A 27,191-nucleotide genomic window follows, 5' to 3' on the forward strand; every position below is an offset into this window, starting at 1 on the left:
CATGCCACTGCACTCCAGCCTGGGCAAGAGAGAGAGTGAGACTCTGTCTCAAAAAAAAAAAAAAAATTGTGCTTAACAATAACTTGGAAGTGCACATATCTTCTGTGAAGTTTGATGGACAACAATTAGCTTCAAAACACAAATAAGTAACTGTGTTTAAATGAGGCCTTCTGTGTAATAGCTAGGGAAAATCAATGTAGCTATTCATATTTTGATTCCCCTTCCAGGCACAGAGAAGTTGCCCATGTCTCTGTGATCTGCTTTGTCCAATGAACCATGAGCAAGAGCAACTTGAGTCACCTCCAGGTGGAAGTGTTAAGAGGCTGTGTGATCCACCACATTCCCTTTCCCCTGAAGTGGTGATCAAGGACACATGCAGAGATGGGGCTTTTGTCAGCCTGGATCCCTGAGTGAACACAATGAACAGACCAGCCCACAATGCCCTAACACAGCCCAGACATGCAACGTGACCAAGAATAAGCCTCACTGTGGCCAGGCATGGTGGCTCATGCCTGTCATCCCAGCACTTTGGGAGGCCAAGGCAGGTGGATCATTTGAGGTCAGGAGTTCAAGATCAGCCTGGCTAACATGGCAATATCCTGTCTCTACTAAGGTACAAAAATTAGACAGTAGTGTCACATGCCTGTAATCCCAGCTACTCAGGAGGCAGGAGAATCACTTGAGTCTGGGAGGCAGAGGTTGCAGTGAGCTGAGGATGTACCACTGCACTCTAGTCTGGGTGACAGAGTGAGACCCTGTCTCAAAAAACAAACAAACAAATACCTCACTGCATGAATCCACTGAGATTTGGGGATTGTTGTTACTGCACCAGAACCCAAATCATCCAGACTGCTAGACTGTCCTAACTAGGGTTTCTTACCAAAAGCAAAGGCATTTTTAAAGTTCATGACATTTAAACAAAAGAGCAAATACCAATATCTGCCACTTTGTCAGGCTAACAAACACAAACAAAGCCAACAGCCAGAAGTTAAAAGAAACAGATCATTAGGTTGAAAACAGAACTGTCAAAACAGGCACAATTGACTTCATTTAGTGATTGCAAAGAACATCAGGCAAGACACAGGTGTGGTCATCATAACATTTATCACATGCTTAATTGCACATGTTTGCCTAAGAAAAACACAATGTATTTAAGCTCATCTGTAGTTCAAAGTGCCTATCCGTGTATTTATCCATTCATCCTGATTTATTTATTGAGCAACTCTTTTGTGCCAGGCACTGTGCTGGGTGGTGGTAATGCAATGATGAAGATGGCAGACACAGCTCTGCTCTCCAGGAGTTTCTAGGGTATGGAGGGAGACAAAAAATAAGTAAATCCATGAAAGAACTATTGATGGAGCCTGCCCCCATTATTTCAACATAGGTTCTTTCTATTTTCTGTAAGTGTCAGCCAGCTGAGAAATAAAGAGAGACATTACAAAGAGAGGAATTTTACAGCTAGGCCACTGGGGGTAACACTGCATATCAGTAAGTCCGTGATGCCTGCTGAGTCTCAGACCAGCAAGTTTTTATTAAGGATTTCAAAAGGGGAGGGGCTGTAAGAACAGGGAGTAGGTACAAAGATCACATGCTTCAAAGGGCAAAAAGCAGAACTACTACTAAGGGTCTAAGAAAGATCACATGCTTCTGAGGGAACAGGACAAAGGGCAAAAGCAGAACTGCTGATAAAGGTCCAGCAAAGATCACAAAGCAAAGGGCAAAAGCACAACCACTGATAAGGGTCTATGTTCACTGGTGCACGTATTCTCTTAATAAACATCTTAAACAACAGAAAACAGGGTTCAAGAGCAGAGAACCAGTCTGACCAAAAATTTACCAGGGCAGAGTTTTTCCCCACCCTAGTAAGCCTTTGGGTACTGCAGGAGACCAGGGAGTATCTCAGTCCTTATCTCAAATGCATAAGACAGACATTCACACAGTGGCCATTTATAGACCTCCCCCCAGGAATGCATTCCTTTCCCAGGGTATTAATATTAATATTCCTTGCTAGGAAAAGAATTTAGCAATATCTGTCCTACTTGCATGTCCATTTATAGACTCCATACAAGAAGAAACATATGGCTTTTTTTGCCCAACCCTGCAGGAAGTCAGACCTTATGGTTGTCTTCCCTTGTTCCCTAAAAATTGCTGTTATTCTCTTCTTTTTCAAGGTGCACTGATTTCATATTGTTGAAACACACATGTTTTACAATCAATTTGGGCATTTAACACAATTATCACAGTGGTCCTGAGGTGATGTACATCCTTAGCTTATGAATATAACAGGATTAAGAGATTAAAATAAAGACAGGCATAAGAAAGTATAAAAGTAGGCTGGGTGCGGTGGCTCACGCTTGTAATCCCAGCACTTTGGGAGGCCAAGGTGGGCGGATCACGAGGTCAGGAGATCGAGACCATCCTGGCTAACACGGTGAAACCCCGTCTCTACTAAAAATACAAAAAAATTAGCCGGGTGTGATGGCTGGCGCCTGTAGTCCCAGCTACTCGGGAGGCTGAGGCAGGAGAATGGCGTGAACCCGGGAGGTGGAGCTTGCAGTGAGCCGAGATTGAGCCACTGCACTCCCGCCTGGGCCACAGAGCAAGACTTCGTCTCAAAAAAAAAAAAAAAAAAAAAAAAAAGAAAGTATAAAAGTATTATTTGGGAACTGATAAATATCCACAAAATCTTCACAATTTATGTTCCTCTGCCATGGCTTCAGCCAGTCCCTCCATTTGGGGTCCCTGAGTTCCCCCAACAAGAAATAATGAGGTTAAGGTGGAGAAGAGCAGGGAAGTCCACTTTATAAAGGGGTCAGGAAAGAGCTGTCTGGAAGCACCATTTTAGCTGAGACCTAAAGGATGGTCTAATTTGGGGAGGTGCAGAGGAAAATCATTCCAGGCTGAAGCAGCAAATGCAAAGGCCCTGTTGTGGAGAAAGGTTTGAAAGTCGAAGAAAACAAAAGGAGGCCAGAGTGGCTGAAATAGAGTAGGCCAAGGGGAGGAGATAGGAGAGAGCTGGAGAGGCGGCAGGAACAGGCAGAAGACTCGGGGTCTCGATTTTATTCTATGTGCCAAGGGCAGGAAAGGCAGGGATGAGACTCAATGGACACCTTAAGATCACTGAAGCTGCTAGGTAGGAAATGGATTGCTGAGCATGGAGAGCAGGTGCAGAGTACCAGTTAAGACCAGTTAGGAGGCTGCCGCTGTAGCCCAGCTGGGATAGTGGTGTCCTAGGCAAAGATAATGACAGTGAAGATAGAGAGAGTGGACAAGTTGGATAAAGTTTAGAATCACAGGACTTCTGACTGGAGAAGAGGGCAAAAGCAGAGTTAGCACAACACACGAGTTATGGCCACCTTGAGCAGCTCAGCAGGGGGTGGTGCCATTTACAGAACAGAGATGGCATGGACAGAGCCCATGGAGAAGGAGCAGGAAAAAGAGTTTTGCTTTTGGTTTTTTTTAAGACAGGGACTCTGGCTCTGCCACCCAGGCTGGAGTGCATTGGTGCAATCATAGCTCTTTGCAGCCTCAAACTCCTGGGCTCAAGTGATCCTCCTGCCTCAGACTGCCATGTAACAGGACTACAGATCCTACAGATGCATTTCACCATGGCTAGCTTTTTTTTTTTTTTTTTTTTTTTTTTTTTTTTTTGGAGATAGGGAGTCTCACTGTGTTTTCCAGGCTGACTTCAAACTCCTGACCTCAAGTAATCCTCCCACCTCAGCCTCCCATAGCACTGGGATTACAGCCATCACCTACCACTCCAAGCCATGAGTTTGGCTTTGGATTTAACAAAGTTGAGGTGTTCATGAGTTGACAAGTGGAAAAAACAAGAAAGAAGTTGAGTGTTTAAGACTGCTGTTTGAAGGAGAAGTCTAGCCTCAAGACAAAAGTTCAGGACTCATCAGCTGAGAAATGGCACTGAAAATTATGCAAATGGATTAGCTCAGCTAGCAAACAAGTCCAGAGAGAGCAGAAAGTCCAGAGAGAGTAGCACTGGGCTATGCACCTGGCCTAATGCCAACCCACTCCTCCCAATCCCTCTGTTATGCTGGAGAGGGTTCACCATCTGGTGAGTTTCACCATACCGCCACATCTCTGTCTTCTGAGACCTTCTCTAAAATCCCCTCTTTTATACTTAGTGAAATGGGATTCTCTTTTTCCCATCCAGCTTAAGCAAAACTTTTGACTATGAGAAGAATGAGGATGCATTTAGTATCTGTTCTGCATGGCTAATTCCATCAAAGATTTCTCATTATTCATGCCTGGCAGTCTCATTTTTTTCTTTTGCCTGTAAGAGCGCGGTCGTAGCCTTAATTACTGACCTTTTCACCCTTCTAATACCAGCGATTTCCCCCATCTGAGTTCTCAGGAATTTCTGTTCTCAGAATTATCTCCTGAATCCTCACCTGGAGATAGAAATTGATCTCTGTGGCCATTTCTTCCCCCTCTAATTCTTATCAAAAAACACCGTGATCTCTGTGCATCAAATATTATACTCAAGCTTAACAGATCATGATTCTGGCTTCTCTCTCTCTCTGGCCTGTGGGTTAACAGGTTTGCAACCTTTGCAGAGAAGACACCAAATTCTCAGGAGGCCAGAGTTTCTAAGGGTACCGGTCACTCTTGCTCTCTTTCTTCTGCTCAAAATTCAGCACTAGAGAGTGTTACACCATTGCACCTGCAGAGGAGTTCATCTGACTCTAGCGACTACAGAGGAGAGAGATGGACAAACTAACAGGCATTCAGAAAATGACTACCACAATGGGGAAGAAAATGAAAGTCAAACCAAATAAGCAATGGTCAAAAAAAAAAAAAAAAATCTAGAGGCCAGCTGCCGTGGCTCACACCTGTAATCCCAGCACTTTGGGAGGCCGAGGCAGGTGGATCACTTGAGATCAGGAGTTCGAGACCAGCCTGGGCAACATAGTGAAATCACATCTCTACTAAAAATACAAAAAATTAGCCAGATGTGGTGGTGGGCACCTGTAATCCCATCATTTGGGAGGCTGAGGCGGGTGGATCACCTGATGTCAGGAGTTTGAGACCAGCCTGGCCAACATGGTGAAACCCTATTTCTATAAAAAAAAATACAAAAATTAGCCAGGTGTGGTGGCAGGTGCCTGTAATCCCAGCTACTTGGGAGGCTGAGGCAAGAGAATTGCTTGAACCCAGGAGGCAGAGGTTGTGGTGAGCAAAGATTGCACCACTGCACTCCAGCCTGGGCAACAGTGAGACTTTGTCTCAAAAAAAAAAAAAAAAAACCTAGAGATGTCCATCCAGGCTAAAGAGAATATTCCAGAGCAGAGGCTGGGACACTATGGCCCATGGGCCAAATCTGACCTACCTGCACATGTTTTTGTCAATAAAGTTTTACTGAAACACAGCCATGCCCATTTGCTACATATTGTCTATGGCTGCTGGATTAGGCTGTTCTCTCATGCTATAAAGAAATACCTGAGACTCGGTAATGTGTAAAGAGAAGAGCTTTAATTGGCTCACAGTTTTGTAGGCTGTACAGGGAGCATGACTCTGACATCTGCTGAGCTTCTGTGGAGGCCTCAGGAAACTTACAATCATGGCAGAAGCTGAAGTGGGAGCAAGAGAGTGAGGAGGGAGGTGCTACACACTTGTAAACAACCCGATCTTGCAAGAACTCACTCACTATTGCAAGGACAGGACCAAAGGGATGATGCTAAATCATTCATGAGAAATCTACCCCCATGATCCAATCTCTTCCCACCAGGCCCCACCTCTAACACTGGGGATTACATTGCAACATGCGATTTGGGCGGGGGCACATATTCAACCTATATCAGCTGCTTTCATGCTATGGGTGGCAGAGTTGATTAACTACTAAAAGAGACTGTATGGCCCACGAATTCTAAAATATTTACTATCTGATGCTTTCAAGTAAAACCTTGCAAACCCTGCTCTTGAAAAGGAAGGGAAAGAAGAGAAGAGGAGGAAGGCAGGAAGGAGCAGAGAGGGACACGGGGCTGTATTCAAACATCTGTTGTTAAGAAAGAGAAATTCAATTTATTTGGCATGGTCCAAGTTATCAAACTAGGAGCACTCCATTGAAGTTTCAGGACAAACACTGTGCTGAATGTAAGGATGACCCCATCTGTAATGCCTAACCTTGTTTTAATTAACTTTGTTCTTAGATTTTCCTTTTCTTTTAATCACTTAGCCTTGTTTCTACCTGAATTGACTTTCTTTTAGCTAAGAGAGCTAGACAGACTTTATCTTGGCTTTTTCACTGGCAGCCCCTTCCTCAAGGACTTAACTTGTGCAAGCTGACTCTTAGCACATCTAAGAGTGCAATTAACTGATAAGATACTGTGGGGCGAGCAATATCCGCAGTTCCCAGGAATTTGTCCGATTGATAATGCCTAAAGCCCCACGTCTATCACTTTGTAATAGTCTTAAAGCCCTTACACCTAGAACTGTTTACTTTCCTGTAACAATTTATCCTTTTAACATTTTTTGCCTACTTTACTTCTGTAAAATTATTTTAACTAGACCCCTTTCCCCTTTCTAAACTGAAGTATAAAAGAAAATCTAGCCCCTTCTTCGGGGCCAAGAGAACTTTAAGAGCTAGCCATCTCTTGGCCGCCAGCTAAATAAACAGACTTAATTCATATCGAAGTGTGGCATTTTCTCTAACTCGCTCAAGTACAACATTTGGAGGCCCGAGCGATAAACACCACCAGGCGAGAGCTGGGCTCTCTCCGGGCTCCCCCGGAAGGACGGCCGGCTTGTAGGGGGGTGCCACCTGAAAAAAAATTTTCAGGTCCCCAAAAGGTGACCGTCTTCCAGAGGAGAGCGGATCGACTACCGTGTGGATGCCCACAAAAATTCCACCTCTGAGTCCTCAAATTCTGACCCCGAGGTCAGGTAGGTCAGATTTGATTTCAGTTCTAGTAAGAGGGAAAGGGCCCTGATGAGGGTGTCCCTCTTTTGACTCTGCCTGTTTCTCTAGGACGCTAGAAGGTGGAGCCCTGGTTTTCTGTTAGGCACCTCTGTGTCTCTTTCTAGGAGAGAAGTGGTCCTGACAGGGGTCCTCCCTTGACTCAGTCCACATCCCAGAATGCTGGAGGACTGAGTCCTGGTTTCTGGCAGGCCGGTCACTCTCTCTCTCTCTCTCTTTTTGTATCTCTCATCTTTCTCTTGTTCAAGTTTCTTGAAGAATCTCCAAGAAAGAAAAAAAAAACTGTTATAAACTCTTTGTGAATAATGAATGAATGAGGGAGGACAAGGGCTTGCGCTTGTCCTCCAGTTTGTAGCTCCACGGCGAAAGCTACGGAGTTCAAGTAGACCCTCACCTGCGGTTCCTTGGCGACCTCATAAGGCTTAAGGTAGCATCAGGCATAGCTCGATCTGAGCCAGAAGTTTATACCGGCCTGCCAATGCGAAGAGGAGCCCAGGTCCCCTCAGGGGGAGCGGCCAGGCAGGCATCTGACTGATCCCATCACAGGAAACCCTCCCCTTGTCTTAAGGAAAAAAAAAAAAAAAAAGGAAGAAACTGTCATAACTGTTTACATACCCTAAAGTCAATTGTTTGTTTTATGTTGATTGTTCTGTTCAGTTTCTATTGTCTTGTTAGTAGCTGTGAAAGTTTTGCATGTCAGGACGGTGATATTGCCCAAGACGTCTAAGTAAAAACTTCTTCAAAGTCCTTAGTGCTGATTTTTTTGTCACAGGAGGCTAAATTTCTCATCAATCTCTTAGGCTGGCCACCACAGTCCTGCCTTTTCTGCCAGAACCAAGTCAAGTGTTGTTACAAGAACAAGTGTGAAAAACATTTGCCTGATTAAGATTTCTAGCACCATGAAAGTTGTAAGTATTTAGATCGTCACACTCCACGTCCAAGTGATTAGACGTCCTCTAAACTAAACCAGTAATGAGTTCAAAACAGCCATCCTGCAGATTTCCTTGCTCAACTCTCTTGTCATTCTGTAACTTTTCCTGTGCCCTTAAGTAGAACACTGTGTAAAGAAACGTACGCCCGTACTGCTTTACTTCGTTTAGATTCTTACTCTGTTCCTCTGTGGCTACTCTCCCACCTTAAAAGTGATCCGAGTAGTCCTTTTCCAGCTTGTCCCTGCCCCTTACCCCGCACATCTCGTTTTCCGGTGCGACAGCAAGGTTACCGTCTCCAGGACTTGGCTCTGCTCTCACACCTTAAACCCTTAAAAGAAAAAGCTAAGTTTAAGCTATTTGCCTTTAAGTCATAAAGACACCAAAAGTACTTAAAGTGCAGATCTAGAAGAAGAAGAAGAATGCCTAGATCAAACTGACCCAGAAGATCTCAGGCTGGCTCTAGTCCTCCTCCCTCAATCTTAAAGCTACAGCAATGTAGCAAGTAGTATTAGCTGTTGTAAGTTTTTCTGCTCTTTCTAGTCATATTGATTCTGTTCTTTCACTACTCCAGTCCCCCAAGAAATAAGTTTCTCTGTCCATGCTAAGTTTAATATCTATGCTCAAATCTTATTAAATTGCCTTCAAAAAAAAAAACAAAAACAAACAAACACTTCCTCCCAGCCTTGTAAAGTTAAAGCCCTCTCCAATGTATGCTGCAGAATTTTCCTCTCAGTTTCTCAGAGGATTATAAAGTCTGCCTTAAAAAAGGCAAGCTCCAGACACTCTGCAAAATGAAATGGCCAAAGTTTAAAGTCAAGTGGCTGTCTGAAGGGTCATTGAACGTCACAATTGTTCAAGCTGTGTAGCAGGTTGTTACTGAAACTCCTAGCCACCCTCATCAGTTTCCCTACATTGATCAATAGCTAAGTTTACTCAGGATCCCCCCTCCATGGCTCCATTCATGCGCCATTCATAATTCTACCTCCAAGGTCCTCCTAAGCCAGACCGCGTTTTCGCCTCGACCCTCAGCCGGTTCAGCTCCCCCTGCACTGCCTCCCTCTGAAGAAGAGGGGAGTCTCCCTCACCCAGTCCCACCGCCTTACAACCAACCTTCTCCCTTAAAGTTATCCCATGTCTCCTCGACGACGTCCCCCTGTAGGCTCACCACCCATTGTCTCTCAATCATGACCGTGGCAGGAAGAAGTAGCCCCTCTACTACCACTGAGAGAGGCACAAGTCCCTCCAGATGACGAGCGCTGAGCACCCTTCTTAGTTTGTGTCCCTTTTTCTACTTCTGACTTATATAATTAGAAAACCCATAATCCTCCCTTCTCTGAAAAGCCCCAGGCTTTGACCTCTCTGACAGAGTCTGTACTCCGGACTCACCCGCCCACCTAAGATGATTGCCAACAGCTCCTTTTAACCCTTTTCACCTCTGAAAAGAAAGAACGTATCCAAAAAGAAGCCAAAAAGTACTTTCTCACATCACCCAATGGACCGGAAGGAGAAGCTAGAGACCTCCTTGAGGAGGTCTTTCCCTCTACCTGGCCTAACTGGTACCCACATTCCTCAAGTAGAAAGGGAGCTTCAGACGATTTTCACCGGTACCTCCTCTCAAGTATTAAAAGAGCCGCTCAGAAACCCATAAACTTGTCTAAGACGACCGAAGTTGTCCAAAGGCCCGATAAGTCACCAAGAACGTTTTTAGAGCGCCTCCAGGAGGCTTATCGGATTTACACCCCTTTTGACCCGGCAGCTCCCAAAAATAGCCTGCTCTTAATTTAGCATTTGTGGCTCAGGCAGCCCCGGATATTAAAAAGAAACTCCAAAATCTAGAAAGATTTGCTAGAATAAATATCAGTCAGCTTTTAGAAATAGCCCAAAAAGTTTTTGACAATCAAAAGTTTAAAAAACAAAAACAAGCAACACAGGCAGCTGAAAAGGCCGCTGATAAAGCATTCAAAAGACAAACACAAATCTTAGTGGCGGCTATCCAAGAAGTACAGAATGAAATAGCCCGTTAATTCAGCATTAACTGAAGCCCCTGCTTTAGCCCTCCCTAATATCTCCATAAAAGCCAAGGAGTTGCTAAAGACGTACTTACTCAGACTCTAAGACCCTAAAGACGCCCAGTGGCCTATTTATCTAAGAGGTTAGATCCTGTGGCCTCTAGATGGCCAAGTTGTCTGCGAGCCCTAGCGGCTAGAGCAAGCCTGGCCCAAGAAGATGATAAGTTAACTCTAAGCCAAAATTTAACCCTTACAGCTCCTCATGCCGTAAAGACCTTACTACAAAATGCTTCTGGCAAATAGATGTCAAATGCTCGCATCTTGCAGTATCGAAATTTACTCTTAGATCAGCCTCGTTGGACTTTCTCTCCCACAAAGTGTTTCAATCCAGCTACACTACTTCCTGACTCAGACTCCACTATTCCTGCTCATGATTGTCAAGAACTGTTAGAAACTATCGAAACTGGCCGATCTGATCTTCAAGCTGTGCCCCTAGTAAAGGCAGATGCCGCCGTGTTCACAGACAGTAGCAGCTTCCTCAAGCAGGAAGTATGAAAAGTCAGTGCAGCTGTTACCACGGAGACAGATGTGTTGTAAGCTCAAGCTTTACCAGCGAACAACTCGGCACAAAAGGCTGAATTGATCGCCCTCACTCAGGCTCTCCTATAAAGTAGAATAAACGTATTAACATTTACACTGACAGCAAGTACGCCTTTGTTACTGTGCATGTACATAAAGCCATCTACCAGGAAAGCAGGCTACTCACCTCAGCAGGTAGCTGTGATCCACTGCAAAGGACATCAAAAAGAAAACACAGCCATTGCCCATAGTAACCAGAAAGCTGATTCAGCAGCTCAGGCCGCAGCGAGACTTTCAGTCACGCCTCTAAACTTGCTGCCCACAGTCTCCTTTCCACAGCCAGATCTGCCTGAGAATCCCGTATACTCAACAACAACCAAAAAACTGGCTTCAGATCTCAGAGCCAATAAAAATCAGGAAAGTTAGTAGATTCTTCCTGACTTTAGAATCTTCATACCCTGAACTCTTAAAGAAACTTTAATCAGTTACGTACAGTCTACCACCCATTTAAGAAAAGCAAAGCTACCTCAGCTCCTCCGGAGCCATTTTAAGATCCCCCGTCTTCAAAGCCTAACAGATTAAGCAGCTCTCCAGTGCACAACCTGCGCCCAAGTAAATGCAAAACAAAGTCCTAAACCCAGCCCAGGCCACTGTCTCTGAAAAAACTCGCCAAGAGAAAAGTAAGAAATTGACTTTAGAGAAGTTAAACCACACCAGGCTAAGTACAAATACCTTCTAGTACTAGTAGACACCTTGTCCAGATAGACTAAGGCATTTGCTACCAAAAACGAAACCACCAACACAGTAGTTAAGTTTTTACTCAATGAAATCATCCCTCAATATAGGCTGTCTGCTGCCATAAAGTCTGATAATAGACCAGCCTTCACCTCGCCTATAGCTCAGTCAGTCAGTCAGTAAGGTGTTAAACATTCAATAGAAGCCCCATTGTGCCTATCAACCCCAGAGCTCCAGGCAGGTAGAACGCATGAACCACACCCTAAAAAACACTCCTACAAAATTAATATTAAAAAAAACAGTGTAAATTAAGTAAGTCTCCTTCCTTTAGCCCTACTTAAAGTAAGGTGCACCCCTTACCAGGCTAATTTCTCACCTTTTGAAATTGTGTATAAGAAGGTGCCGCCTATCTTGCCTAAGCTAAGAGATGCCAAATTAGCAGAAATATCACAAACTAATTGGTTACAGTACCTATAGTCTCTCCAACAGGTAGAAGATATCATCCTGCCACTTGTTCGAGGAGCCCATCCCAATCCAATTCCTGACCAAAGTCCTGCCATTCGTTCCAGCCACGAGACCTAGTGTTTGTTAAAAAGTTCCAAAAAGAAAGACTCACTCCTGCTTAGAAAAGACCTCACACCGTCATCCTCACGACTCCAACTGCTCTGAAAGTAGACGGCATTCCTGCTTACATTCATCACTCACGCATCAAAAAGGCCAACAGAGCCCAGCTAAAAACATAAGTCCCCAGGCCTAAGTCAGGCCCCTTAAAACTGCACCTAAGTCAGGTGAAGCCATTAGATTAATTCTTTTTACTACCTAACATTTGTTTTTGCCCGTTACATCATCTGTGCCTTCCTACTCCTTTCTCCTCACCTCTTTCACAACAGGACGTGTATTTGCAAACACCACTTAGAAGGCCAGTACTTCCAAGTAAGTCTCCTTTGCAGTTGATTTATTTGTACTATTCCCAAAGCCAGCCCATACCCACGAAAAGAAACACAATCTGCCAGTCCTAGGAGCAGGAAGTGTCGACCTTGCAGCAAGATTCAGACACTCCAAGAGCCAAACTAAGTGTAGAAGCTCCAAAAGTGCAGAAAAAAGACTCCAAAATATTGGCTTTTCCCTCTATCCTAGAAATCACCCTGATGCTAGCTGTCAAGATACTTATCACTTTTTCTGCCCTGATTAGACACGTGTAACTTTAGCCACCTACTCTAAAAGATCAACCAGATCTTCAACTCTTTCCACAAGTCCTGCTTCTCATCCTAAATTATGTACTAGAAAAATTGTAATCCTCTTACTATAGCTGTCCATGACCTTAATTCAACTCAATAGTATCATGGCATGTCATGAAGATGCAGATTTTATATCCCAGGATTTAATGTTAGGACTATGTTCACCATCCAAAAAAACCCTAGTCTCATAAAGCCCACCCAAGTCAGTCAGGCCTTTAACTGATCTAAGTAACCCTATGTTCCAGAAACACCCTGAAAAAGTTGATTTAACTGTTCCTCCACCATTCTTAGTCATAAAAGATACACTCCAGAAAGTGCAAGAAAATCTAGATAAGCACCAGCAAGAACAAGAAAATAACATCCCCTAATATCAAAGCATGTTCAACTAGAACCCAGAGCTAACTATTCTAATTACTAAGTTAGCCAGACCCCTCCCCATCATAGTATTAAGTCTAATTTTTGGACCTTGTGTATTAAATTAGTTTATTAATTTTGTAAAACAACACTTAGCTTCTGTCAAACTTATGTATCTTAAGACTCAATATAACCCCCTTGTTATAACTAAGGAATCAACGATTTGATTCCCCAAAAACACAAGTGAGGAATGTAATGCCCAACCTTGTTTTTACTAACCCTGTTCTTAGACTCTCCCTTTCTTTTAATGACCTAGCCTTGTTTCCACCTGAATTGACTCTCCCTTAGCTAAGAGAGCCAGACAGACTCCATCTTGGCTCTTTCACTGGCAGCCCCTTCCTCAAGGACTTAACTTGTGCAAGCTGACTCCCAGCACATCGAAGAATGCAATTAACTGATAAGAAACTGTGGCGAGCAATATCCGCAGTTCCCAGGAATTCATCCAATTGATAATTCCCAAAGCCCCGCGTCTATCACCCTGTAATAGTCTTAAAGCCCCTAGACCTAGAACTGTTTACTTTCCTTAACAATTTATCCTTTTAACTTTTTTGCCTACTTCTGTAAAATTGTTTTAACTAGACCCCCCTCCCCTTTCTAAACCAAAGTATAAAAGAAAATCTAGCCCCTTCTTCGAGGCCGAGAAAACTTTAAACGTTAGCCATTTCTTAGCCGCCGGCTAAATAAACAGACTCTTAATTCGTCTCAAAGTGTGACATTTTCTCTAACTCGCTCAAGTACAACACATCCAGCAGGCATGTAATCCACTCTAAAATGCTGTCCTGGGGTAGTGAAGATGATGTTGCTGGAAATATCCTTAAATGGCATGTGGATGAGTTCCCCCAGAGGCATACATGTTGAGCTAAATACTTTGCTGATGAAGGGTACAAGTTGAAGGGGTTTTGAAAGGCAGAGTGAGGTTCCTCAGAAGGCTGTTGCTACAGAAAGCCAGGAGAAGAAATTACATGGCCAGATAGAGTGGCATGACCATTGGATAAGTGTTTTCTGTTTGTTTGTTTGTTTTTGAGATGGAGTTTTGCTCTTGCTGCCCAGGCTGGAGTACAATGGCACGATCTCACCTCACCGCAACCTATGCCTCCCAGGTTCAAGCGATTCTCCTGCCTCAGCCTCCCTAGTAGCTGGGATTACAGGCATGGGCCACCACACCTGGCTAATTTTGTATTTTTAGTAGGGACGGGGTTTCTCCATGTTGATCAGGATGGTCTTGAACTCCCGACCTCAGGTGATCCGCCCGCTTTGGCCTCATAAATTGCTGGGATTACAGGCATGAGCCACCGCACCCAGCCTGGATGAGGGTCTTTAGCAAAGATGGAAGTTTTGGTACCTTGCAGTTTAGTCTCTTCATTTATGTCCTCCTGAAATCTTCAGGAATAGCATACTTTGTCAATGCTTCTGGGGTCGTATGTAGGGGGACTTAAAGGAGATGTGATGTGGCAGCCTTTGACTCAAGGGAGTGTCATACTAGCTCAAAGAGATCTGGGTACATGCCAGTTGAACCAACTCTTCTGAGGATGTGATAGATCCTGGGAGGCCACTCTGATCCTGCCAACCTTGAGGCCAGATGAGTCTTTGAAAAACATGGTTTGGCTTAACACCAGCACATATTCTAACACCCACCATGAATCTTGCTGAAGTGAAGCTATACAAATACCTTTTCAAAATATTTTTTTTCATTCCAGATCCTTCTTAGAAATTCCTAAGGCTCAATGCTGTGTGGAAGTTTCTAAGAAAGAAAATAGTTTCCGATCTTTGGGATTCCCCTGAGATGGTCCAATCTGCAAAAAGTTCATTGCTATTTAAATCAAGGACACTGAGAACAAGAGTCTTATCCAGATTGGATCCTGGGAATTGAGAAGCTTCAACAGGTGGGAAATGCACCCTCCACAGGCTCACACCCTTGTGGGCTGTTTCAGTTACCTATTGCACCTAAAATTAGAAACTTTAAACCACCTCAAGTCGTTATTGCTCATGACTCTGTGAGTTGCATGGGGACTTCCTGGCTGGCTTAACCTGGGCTCATTTGTGTGACTACCTGCAGCTGGAGGGCCAGCTGGGCGGAACATCCAGGACAGCCTCACGCATGTGCCTGGCAGTTGGTGCTGGCTGTCAGCCGGGGAACCTTGTTTTCCTCCATGTGGCCCCTTGCCCTCCAGAGCCCCTCTCTAAGTGGCCCTTTAAGCAGGATAGCCAAGGTTTCTTGGTGCCAGCATCCAAGAGGGCAAAAATATGGAAATTACGAGAGAGCTCTCAAGGCCTAAGACTATATGCACCCCAAAAATCTGAGGTATCAGTTAATTCAGAAAGTTTATTTTGCCAAGGTTGAGGACGCAAGCCTGTGATACAGACTCAGGAGGTCCTGACAACATGTGCCTAAGGTGGTAGGGACACAGCTTGGTTTCATACATTTTAGAGAGACATGAGACATCAATCAATATGTGCAAGATGTACATTGGTTCAGTCTGGAAAGGCGGGACAACTCCAGGTGAAGGTGAAGGTGAGACAACTCGAAGTGGGGAGGGGGCTTCCAGGTCATAGGTAGTTAAGAGACAAATGGTTGCATTCTTTTGAGTTCCTGATTAGCCTCTCCAAATGAGGCAATCAGATATACATTTACCTCAGTGAGCAAAGAGGTAAGTTTGAATAGAATGGGAAGCAGGTTTGCCCTAAGCAGTTCCCAGCTTGACTTTTCTCTTTAGCTTAGTAACTTTTTTTTTTTTTTTGGTGGGGAGGACAGAGTCTAACTCTGTTGCCCAGGCTGGAGTGCAGTGGTGCGATCTCGGCTCACTGCAACCTCCAACTCCAGGGTTCAAGCAATTTTCCCTGCCTCAGCCTCTCGAGTAGCTGGGATTACAGGCGCCTGCCACCACACCTGGCTAATTTTCATATTTTTTAGTAGAGACGGGGTTTCATCATGTTGGCCAGGCTGGTCTTGAACTCCTGACCTCAGGTGATCTGCCTGCCTCAGCTTCCCAAAGTGCTGGGAACTCCTTACCTCAGGTGATCCGCCTGCCTCAGCTTCCCAAAGTGCTGGGATTACAGGCGTAAACCACCGAGCCCGGCCTAGCTTAGTGATCTTGGGGCCCCAAGGTTTATTTTCCTTTCACGGCTAGAAGTTGGTCACCATGACTTTGGCTGCATTCCACTGGCCAAAGCAAGTCATAGGCAGCCCAGATTCATGTAGAGGAATATAAACTCTACCTCTTAAAGGAAAGATTGGTTCAATTACACTGCACGAGCGTTTGCAGAAAGTTGTACCCATCTTTGGAAACTACCACACACACACACACACACACACGCACACACCTTTACATGTAACCCTCCCTTGAGGTGCATCTACTTCCAGGCAGAACGTAAACTTGACAGTACTCGACAGAAGAAAGGTAGTGTACTTAATGCCAGTTCTCTTCTTACTCAACTTCAGCCTCATTATAAGCAGATTCTAACACAGTTTATGTGTCTTGAGAAACATTGTAATTAATCTTTGGAATTTAAGAATTTGAATTCACAGCAGTAGCCTGTGCATAGGAAATATACATATGGTAAGTTTTTCCTTTCTGATAAATCACGCTGAAGGAACCACAATGTTGTTTTATTTTATTTTTTTTTTTCAGAGGGAGTCTCACTCTGTTGCCCAGGCTGGAGTGCAGTGGCATGATCTCAGCTCACTACAACCTCCACCTCCCGGGTTCAAGCGATTCTCCTGCCTCAGCCTCCTGAGTAGCTGGGATTATAGGTGCGCAAGACGGGGTTTCACCATGTTGGTCAGGTTGGTCTCGAATTCCTGACCTGTGATCTGCCCACCTCGGCCTCCCAAAGTGCTGGGATTATAGGCGTGAGCCACCGGCTCATGTATACTCTAACTGTATATTGAAAGTTTCTTTTTTTAATAATTAACAGGTTTAACAGAATGTATCTCCTAATCTATTCCTTTCACTGCAGACATCTATTGCCTTTTCAGCCTAGCAGCCCTCCCCTCTATGGAGACTCACACTTCCTACTCCAGTCACGTGGCTCTCATGGGGGCTGCCATGTTCTCACGTGACTCCACCCCTCTGGCCTCAGTTGATTGGTCCAGGGATGAACATCTGGCCTAAATTGGCCAATCAGAATTCTTCCCTTGAATATTTTTCCAAACTGGAACCAGACCAAGTTAATCATTCTCTGTGATGACAGGAACTGTGTGTAGTGAGAAATAGAGGAGCTTTTGTGGCCACCTATCTCTCCTTATGGAGAAAAGCCTTGAGCAAGAAGAAATTAAGCCAGTATGCAGACAAAGCTAGAGACAGAGACGGAGAGAGATCTGATGGTGTCTCCATCCAGAGATTGAGAGATCTTGTGGTAAGCCCCCTTGGTATTTATCAATCTAGTCCATACTTTCTACTGCATACAACCAAGACTTTCATCTGAGAGTTTTTTCAAAGTCAGGCATGGAATATGTCAGAAAAGCCAAAGAAGCCGGGTGCAGTGACTCACGCCCGTAATCCCAAAACTGGGAGGCCAAGGCAGGTGGATCACGAGGTCAGGAGTTCGAGAACAGCCTGACCAACGTGGCAAAACGCCGTCTCCACAAAAAATAAAAGAAAATTAGCGGGACATGGTGGCAGGAGCCTGTAATCCCAGCTACTCAGGAAGCTGAGGCAAGAGAATCGCTTGAACCTGGGAGGCAGATGTTGCAGTGAGCTGAGATCACACCACTGCAGTCCAGCCTGGGTGACAGAGCAAGACTGTGTCTCAAAAAAATAAAAAGAGAAAAGAAAAGCCAGAGAGTTGATGCCCTGGGACCTGTCCTCAGCCAGCGACAGATGGGAGCCAGGCTATAAATGCTTCAATATCTTCGCCCCCTGGATGGAACAACTTTGAAATGTATTCCACATCACCTCCCAGAGGTCCCCAGTGGGGTCAAATTCTAGTTGCCTGGAGTGGTAAGCTGCTTACTGAAGCCCACAGTGTGGCCTCCTGTCTTCATGAATCAGTTCCTCACTCCCCTATTGGTGTTCCCTGGAATCATCTCCTAAATAATCCACTTGCAATCCTGTCCCTCTTTCAGGATCTGCTTGGGGTTGGGGTTGGGGAGTGCAGACCAAAACATGATCCCTTTTCCACTCCACACTAGTAACATGAGTTTCTGTCACTGGCAACCAAGAGTCTGACTATTACCTCCTTCTGACATAATTTTCTAAAATGTATTTGGGAATTTCCCCACCTCCACCCCACTGCATATGTCATCAATATGTAGATTTCTTAACAAAGTTTAATGGTATTCTTTGATCAACCTCAAGTTTCACAAAGCACACTGCACTTTAATAAGGGATCCCCATGGCTGACAGATCAGCCATTCAAAAGAAGGGAAGTGTCAGAGATGGCTCTGCTAGACTCATGTATTTTTCAGTAGAACCTGGGTCAGGGTGGTGTGGCTGGGAGATGCTTCTGGAGCTCTGGGACCCACAAGCCTGAGTGTCCCATGGTGGAGTATTAGCACAACTTGAAATCATAGTGGCAGGAGGAGGCTTCCTCCCTCCCCTGCAGTTCATCCTCAACTGTACCCAACATGCTCAATAGATACTGGTTAAATGAATAATGGGGCCGGGAGTGGTGGCTCACACCTGTAATCCCAGCACTTTGGGAGGCTGAGGCAGGTGGATCACCTGAGGTCAGGAGTTCAAGACCAGCATGGCCAACATGGCGAAACCCCGTCTCTACTGAAAATATAAAAATTAGCCAGGTGTGGTGGTGGGCGCCTGTAATCCCAGCCTCTTGGGAGGCTGAGGCAGGAGAAGCACTTCAACCTGGGAGGCATAGTTTACAGTACGCTGACATGTTACCACTGCACTCCAGCCTGGGCGACAGAGCAACACTCAAAAAAAAAAAAAAGAAAGAAAAAAGAATAATGGATTTATTCCTTCCAAACTGCAACTCACCAGAAGAAGACGAAGACGCATCACAATGTTGTGGCCATAATCACCACAGTGACGATAATGAATATAATCAACTCTCGAGCCAGCCACCTCCACTAAACCTAGCAGATCACATCTGGTGTTTCACTTTGGGGATGTTTTAGTGGTCATGGTAGATGGTTGCCTGACTGCTGGCTATTTCTACTGTGTTTCAGGAATATAGAGATGTGTACGGATGACCCCTAAAATTAATAAGTATGCAATTCTCAAAGAGCCAAACTCTACCCCATAGCTACTGGAATGAAACAAAAAAAAGAGTTAATTCTCAAAGAGACAAACTAGATAGTAAAAGCATTTATGTTCCCATGGAGAATCTTCCCAACCAAGGACCCAAAGCGGTCTCCAGACCAGGGAATGCCTGGGGCCTTGGACATTCCCAATTCTGGTATCACCTCCCATTCTCCTTTAGGTCCAGTTTTCTCAGTGGAGCATACATTGTTCATTGCCACCAAGGGTATCCAAGGATACAAACTGAAGATAATAGTGCTTTCTTGTCTCTCAGTCATCTGTCTCTCCCACATGCTGGAAGGAGAGCCAAGTCCAATTTATCCAAATACAAAATAGCAACATTGGCATCATGAGATCAGCTAACAAAACTTTCAGAGGCAATCTATCTTTCTACCAAAAGTAACTAACATCTGTGGAGCACTTACCATGGCTAAGGGTCAACATAAGTGGTTTGCATGCTGCATGTGTCAGGATGGACTAGGTTATGCTTCAGTAACAAATCAACCCCAGAGTCTCAGCAGCTTAGCAACCAAGGTTCATTTCTTACATTCCATGTCCACAATGGGTTGGCTGGGTATGGTGTGCTCCATATGGCCACTCAAAGACCTAGGATAATGGAAATTCTACCATCTTAATGCAGGGATTCTCCCATAGTTATTGCACCAGGAGATGAGAGGATGAGATAGTTATTCCCAAGCCCTCAAAAGCTGTAGACTAGAGGTGATGTCAGTGACTTCCACTTATAGATCAGTGGACCCTTGCATGGATCCATCTAACTACTGGGGGTCTGGGGAATACAGGGAGCACATGGAAATCCCATGAGTAGTAACCATTCCTGCCAGCATGTATTATTTCATCTGAACCTCACAACCCCATGGAGTATATAACAGAGGCTTGGAGAGTTATGGGACCTGCCCCAAGGCGTCACAGATAATGAATTGCAGAGCTGAGTTATGACCCTCTGCCTGGCAGGATTCAAACCACTACGCTGCATACTCATCACAAAATTCTATGAAATTCCTCATACAGCAAAACACCACACCAAGTGAAAAGAAAGCCAAGTTGTGCAAATACACAATAGAACTCCCCTGACACTTCACCTCCTCACCCACCCCACACCCCACCGAAAGAACCAATCCACGCAAATAACTGGAACGAAATTCTCAGGCAATTTCAGCAGGGGAAATGGGGTTATCTCATCTGGGTCTCACATCCGACCTCGTCAAGCAAGACCTTCCCTACACTTCACCTGAACACCTGGACACACCGTCATGTCTTGCCACTTCTTGTTACTGGAAATCCAATGATGACGTATTTATACAACTTCCAGGTCTTTCTATAAGTGACAAGATAAATGTCATCCCTGTACCTGCATATCATTCAGAGGTAGGCAAGCTTCTATGTAAAGTGCTAGATAGTAAATATTATCAGCTTTGCAGGATACATCTCATCTCCATCCTATATATTTTTTTGTTTTTGTTTTACAATGTTTTTTTCTGTTTAGATAGGGTCTAAAAAGAAAATAAAACTTATCCACGCTGTGATATGGATGAACGTTAAAAACATGCTGAGTGAAAGAAGCAGACATGAAAGGTCATATATTGTACAATTCCATTTATATGCAATGTTCAGACTAAGCCAATCGACAGAGATAGAAAGTAGATGAGAGGTTTCCAGGGGCTGCAGGAGGGGGTATGGAGAGTGACTGCTGAATGGACATGAGGCTTCCAATTGAAGTGTTGAAAAAGCTCTGAAACTAGGTAGTGGTGATAATTGCACAACATGATAAATGTACAAAATGTCACTGAATTGTACACTTTCAGATGCGCAAAATGGTAAATGTTGCATATATTATACCACAATTTTATTCACTTATTTTAGAGATAGAGTCTCACTCCATCACCCAGGCTGCAGTGCAATGGCACAATCATAGCTCACTGCTGCCTTTACCGCCTGAGCTCAAGCAATCCTCCCACCTAGTCTTCCAAGTAGCTGAGACTACATGTGAACGCTACCACACCCAGGGTTTTTAATTTTTTTATAGAGTCACATTCTCACTATATTGCCCAGACTGGCCCAAACTCCTGGCTTGAAGCGATTCTTTCATCTCAGCCTCCCAAAGTGCTGGTATAACAGGTGTAAGCCATCACGCCAGGCAATTTTTAATTCTTATGTGAAATTTTCAACTAATAAATTTCTAGGATGAAGAAAATGTTGATTCACATGGGGATTAGAGGAAAAAATAATTTTAAACAAGAGAAAAAATTAAATGAGATGATGTATATGTGTACAGTGCCTGGCCTCATGATCACTGAGTTCACTGCAGCATTTTTTTTTTTTTTTTGAGACAGGGTCTCACTCTGTCACCCAGGCTGAGTACAGTGGCATAATCACAGCTTACTGCAGCATCAACCTCCTGGGCACAAGTGATCCTCCCACCTCAGCCTCTCAAGTAGCTGGGACTACAGGTGCACACAACCACACCCAGCTATTTTTGTTGTTGTTGTTGTATTTTTGGTAGTGGCAGGGTCTCACCATGTTGCCCAGGCTGGCATCTTGAACTCCTGGGCTCAAGCGATCCTCTCACCCCAGCTTCCCAAAGTGCTGGGATTACAGGTGTGAGCCACCATGCCCATCCTGTTGTAGCTATTTTAATAGTGCTGGTGGACAATAATTTGCTCTCCCTATAAAAACAGGACATACTAAGCCAAGGAAAGCACCAATCTAGTTTGTTCTCCCCAGATCTTCAAAATGTTGGGATTAGTATAAGAGTCGAAAATATTTCACATGGTTTGATTGATTGATTGATTGATTTTTATTATTATTTTTTTTTTGGAGACAGAGTCCCGTTCCATCGTCCAGGTTGGAGTGCAGTGGCACTATCTCGGCTCACTGCAACCTCCGCCTCCCGGGTTCAAGCAATTCTCCTGCCTCAGCCTCCCAAGTAGCTGCGATTACAGACATGTACCACCACGCCCTGCTAATTTTTGCATTTTTAGTAGAAATGGGGTTTCTCCATGTTGGCCAGGCTGGTCTCGAACTCCTGACCTCAAATGATCTACCCGCCTCGGCCTCCCAAAGTGCTGGGATTACAGGTGTAAGCCACCATGTCCGGCCAGTTTAATTTTTTATTGTGGTAAAATACATACAAAATCTATTATTTTAGCCATTTTCAAAGGAAAAATTCCGTGGCGTTAAGTGCATCCACCACATTGTTCAGCCATGTCCGCCATCCATCTCCAGAACGCTTTCATCCTGTCCTGCAAATATGCGGCACCTTGCTACACTCCGGGTTGTTTGTCCCACAACAGAGTTGGGCTGAATTATTAACGTGGACTTTGTTCAACAACGGACTAAAGACGGAGAAGCCCATGAACTCTGTGAGGAGTGCATGACAGGTGCTCATGGGATGACAGGGCTCGGGGCCCTCCAGCTGCTGCTGCTGCTGCTGCTGCCGCCTGTCCTACTGGGTAGCCACCCCGTCCCAGGGAGGAAGAGCACTCACAGCTGCTGCTGATCTCCTTCCAGGGCTTCCGCTGGGACTAGGATCAGGAATATGCACACCCCCAACCTGGACCGTCTGGCCAGGGAGGGTGTCAAGGCCCAGTACCTCATGCCACCCCTTATCACAATGACCTCCCCGTCCCACTTCACCGCCATCCCGGGTAAGCGCCACTCTGCCCATTTCACCCGATGCCCATCAAAGCCCCAGTGCCTGTCATTCCCGGAATAAGAAGCAGAGATCGGTCAGCTCTAGGGAGGCTGAGGCGGCTCCGGGGTCTCACTCTGTTGCCCAGGCTGTAGCTCAATGGCATAGTCACAGCTCAGTGGAGCCTCAAACTCCTGGCCTCAAGCAGTCCTTCCTACCTCAGGCTCCCCAGTAGCTGGGGATACAGACCAACCACGGTGCCTAATTTTCTCACTTTTTTAGAGATTGGGGCAGGGGGTGTCTCACTATGTTGCCTAGGCTGTTTGTGAACTCCTGGCCTCAAGCGATCATCCCGCCTCAGCCTCCCAAATTGCTGAGATTAGAGACGTGAGCTACCGTGCCTGGCCTGATCATTTTTAAAAAAATAAATAAGGCCAGACATGGTGGCTCACCCCTATAATGCCAGCATTTTGGAAGGCTGAGGTGGGTGGATCACCTGAGGTCAGGAGTTCAAGACCAGCCTGGCCGACATGGTGAAACGTCGTATCTCCTAAAAATACAAAAATAAGCTGGGCGTGGTGGCAGACGACTATAACCCCAGCTACTTAGGAGTCTGATACAGGAGAATCACTTGAACCCAGGAGGTGGAAGTTGAAGTGAGCTGAGATCATGCCATTGCACTCCAGTTTGGGCAGCAGACAAGATTTTGTCTCAGAAAAACTAATAAAAGTAATAAAAATAAAAAGGTAAATAATTAAAATCACTTTTAAAGAATTGTATAAAAATAATAAAACATTGACATTTACAGAGCTCAGTTAGATGAGGTGACTCATACCCTCCAATGGTGTCCTGGTTCTCTTACATGAGAATTCAAATGTCTTTCTGTGGCCCAAAAGATCCCACGCAGCCTGGCCTCTAGCCCATCTTCTGCCAGCCTCTCTCATCTCTCTCCCTGTCCTTCACCTCCCCCCAGATCACAAAGGCCTTTTGCCTTTGCCTTCTGCCCTGCTCCCTCCAGCCCCAGGGACTTAGCCTGTGCTAGTCCAGTCCCTCCAGCTCACCAGGAGCATGCAGTCCAGTCGGGGAGACAGACACCAGATACCCTAACAGGCACATACATCCCATGACAACTCGGGAGGTACCAAGGAGGAAAACGAGTTTTCCAGGCACAGACTACAGGGGTAAACTGGCTTCAACCTAGAGAGGGAGAAAGGGGCCCTCAGAGCATGGGGTAGTTGAGCTGAAAGAGATCTCAGGGGACCAGAGCAAGGAAAAGTGTTCCAGGCAGAGGCAACAGCATGTGTGAGGTCTCTGAGATAAAGACCTGGTCATTTCTGAATCCCACTGGCCACTAAAATAGAGGGATTCCGACCAAAAAGGAGGGAGAGGAGGCTGGTGGAAAGCAAAGGACTCTGTGTAGGAATCATAATAGTGGGGGTGGAGCCAAGATGGCCGAATAGGAAGAGCTCCAGTCTACAGCTCCCAGCATGAGTGACGCAGAAGACAGGTGATTTCTGCATTTCCAAATGAGGTACTGGGTTCATCTCAGTGGGGAGTGTCAGAAAGTGGGTGCAGGACAGTGGGTGCAGTGCATTCAGTGTGAGCCCAAGCAGGGTGAGGCATTGCCTCACCTGGGAAGCACAAGGCATCAGAGAATTCCCTTTCCTAGTCAAAGAAAAGGGTGACAGATGGCACCTGGAAAATCGGGTCACTCCCACCCTAATACTGTGCTTTTCCAACAGTCTTAGCAAATGGCACACCAGATTATATCCCGCACCTGGCTCGGAGGGTCCTGCGTCCACGGAACCTCGCTCATTGCTAGCACAGCAGTCTGAGATCAAACTGCAAGGCGGCAGCAATGCTGGGGGAGGGGTGCCCGCCACTGCCTAGGCTTCAGTAGGTAAACGAAGTGGCTGGGAAGCTCGAACTGGGTGGAGCCCACTGCAGCTTAAGGAGGCCTGCCTGCCTCTGTAGACTCCACCTCTGGGGGCAGGGCATTGCCAAACAAAAGGCAGCAAAATCCTCTGCAGACTTAAATGTCCCTGTCTGACACCTTTGAAGAGAGGATTGGTTCTCCCAGCACACAGCTGGAGATCTGAGAATGGACGGACTGCCTCCTCAAGTGGGTCCCTGACCCCCGAATAGCCTAACTGGGAGGCACCCCACAGTAGGGGCAGACTGACACCTCAAATGCCTGGGTACTCCTCTGAGACAAAACTTCCAGAGGAACGATCAGGCAGCAACATTTGCTGCTCTCCAATATCCACTGTTCTGCAGCATCTACTGCTGATACTCAGGCAAACAGGGTCTGGAGTGGACCCCCCAGCAAACTCCAACAGACCTGCAGCTGAGGGTCCTGACTGTTAGAAGGAAAACTAACAAACGGAAAGGACATCCACACCAAAACCCCATCTGTACATCACCATCATCAAAGACCAAAGGTAGCTAAAACCACAAAGATGGGGAAAAAACAGAGCAGAAAAACTGGAAACTCTAAAAATCAGAGTGCCTCTCCTCCTCCAAAGGAACGCAGCTCCTCACCAGCAATGGAACAAAGCTGGACAGAGAATGACTTTGACAAGTTGAGAGAAGAAGACTTCAGACGATCAAACTAGTCCGAGCTAAAGGAGGAAGTTCAAACCCATGGCAAAGAAGCTAAAAACCTTGAAAAAAGATTAGATGAATGGCTAACTAGAGTGGATGAATGGCTAACTAGAATAACCAATGCAGAGAAGTCCTTAAAGGACCTGATGGAGCTGAAACCCAAGGCACAAGAACTACGTGATGGATGCACAAGCCTCAGTAGCTGATTTGATCAACTGGAAGGAAGGGTATCAGTGATGGAAGATGAAATGAATGAAATGAAGTGAGAAGAGAAATTTAGAGAAAAAAGAATAAAAAGAAATGAACAAAGCCTCCAAGAAATATGGGACTATGTGAAAAGACCAAATCTACATCTGATTGGTGTACCTGAAAGTGACGGGGAGAATGGAACCAAGTTGGAAAACACTCTGCAGGATATTATGCAGGAGAATTTCCCCAATCTAGCAAGGCAGGACAACATTCAAATTCAGGAAATACAGAGAATGCCACAAAGATACTCCTCGAGAAGAGCAACTCCAAGACACATAATTGTCAGATTCACCAAAGTTAAAATGAAGGAAAAAATGTTAAGGGCAGCCAGAGAGAAAGGTCGGGTTACCCTCAAAGGGAAGCCCATCAGACTAACAGCGGATCTCTCGGCAGAAACCCTACAAGCCAGAAGAGAGTGGGGGCCAATATTCAACATTCTTAAAGAGAAGAATTTTCAGCCCAGAATCTCATATCCAGCCAAAATAAGCTTCATAAGTGAAGGAGAAATAAAATCCTTCCAGACAAGCAAATGGTGAGAGATTTTGTCACCACCAGACCTGCCCTACAAGAGCTCCTGAAGGAAACACTAAGCATGGAAAGGAAAAACTGGTACCAGCCACTGCAAAAACATGCCAAATTGTAAAACCCTTGAGGCTAGGAAGAAACTGCATCAACTAGCGAGCGAAATAACCAGCTAACATCATAATGACAGGATCAAATTCACACATAACAATATTAACCTTAAGTGTCAATGGGCTAAATTATCTGATTAAAAGACACAGACTGGCAAATTGGATAAAGAGTCAAGACCCATCATCGTGCTTTATTCAGGAAACCCATCTCATGTGCAGACACACACATAGGCTCAAAATAAAGCGATGGAGGAAGATCTACCAAACAAATGGAAAACAAAAAAAAAGGCAAGTGTTGCAATCCTAGTCTCTGATAAAACAGAATTTAAACCAACAAAGATCAAAAGAGACAAAGAAGGCCATTACATAATGGTAAAGGGATCAATTCAACTATCCTAGAAAATGTAACTATCCTATCCTAAGAAGAGCTAACTATCCTAAATATATATGCACCCAATACAGGAGCACCCAGATTCATAAAGCAAGTCCTTAGAGACCTACAAAGAGACTTAGACTCCCACACGATAATAATGGGAGATCTTAACACCCAACTGTCGACATTAGACAGATAAACAAGACAGAAAGTTAACAAGAATATCCAGGAATTGAACTCAGTTCTTCACCAAGCGGACCTAATAGACATCTACAGAACTCTCCACCCCAAATCAACAGAATATACATTCTTCTCAGCACAACACACTTATTCCAAAATTGACCACATATTTGGAAGTGAAGCACTCCTCAGCAAATGTAAAAGAACAGAAATTATAACAAACTGTCTCTGTGCAATTATAACAAATTGCACTCTGTGTGAGACCACAGTGCAATCAAACTAGAACTCAGGATTAAGAAACTCACGCAAAACCACTCAACTACATGGAAACTGAACAACCTGCTCCTGAATGACTACTGGGTACATAACAAAATGAAGGCAGAAATAAAGATGTTCTTTGAAACCAATGAGAACAAAGACACAACATACCAGAATCTCTGGGACACATTCAAAGCAGTGTGTA

General features: G+C 44.9%; 1 long non-coding RNA gene across 1 annotated transcript; it reads right to left on the reverse strand.

The window, feature by feature from the left end:
- Nucleotides 1-915: 915 nt before the first annotated feature.
- LOC129533230 (uncharacterized) lies at nt 916-9,380 on the reverse strand. The gene is made up of 3 exons (XR_008679296.2): nt 8,977-9,380; nt 8,119-8,194; nt 916-1,303 (listed from the first exon to the last, which is right to left on the reverse strand). It is a non-coding gene; the product is annotated as an uncharacterized lncRNA (long non-coding RNA).
- Nucleotides 9,381-27,191: the final 17,811 nt, after the last annotated feature.

Source organism: Gorilla gorilla, chromosome 3 (assembly GCF_029281585.2).
Source record: "Gorilla gorilla gorilla isolate KB3781 chromosome 3, NHGRI_mGorGor1-v2.1_pri, whole genome shotgun sequence".
NCBI lineage: Eukaryota > Metazoa > Chordata > Mammalia > Primates > Hominidae > Gorilla > Gorilla gorilla.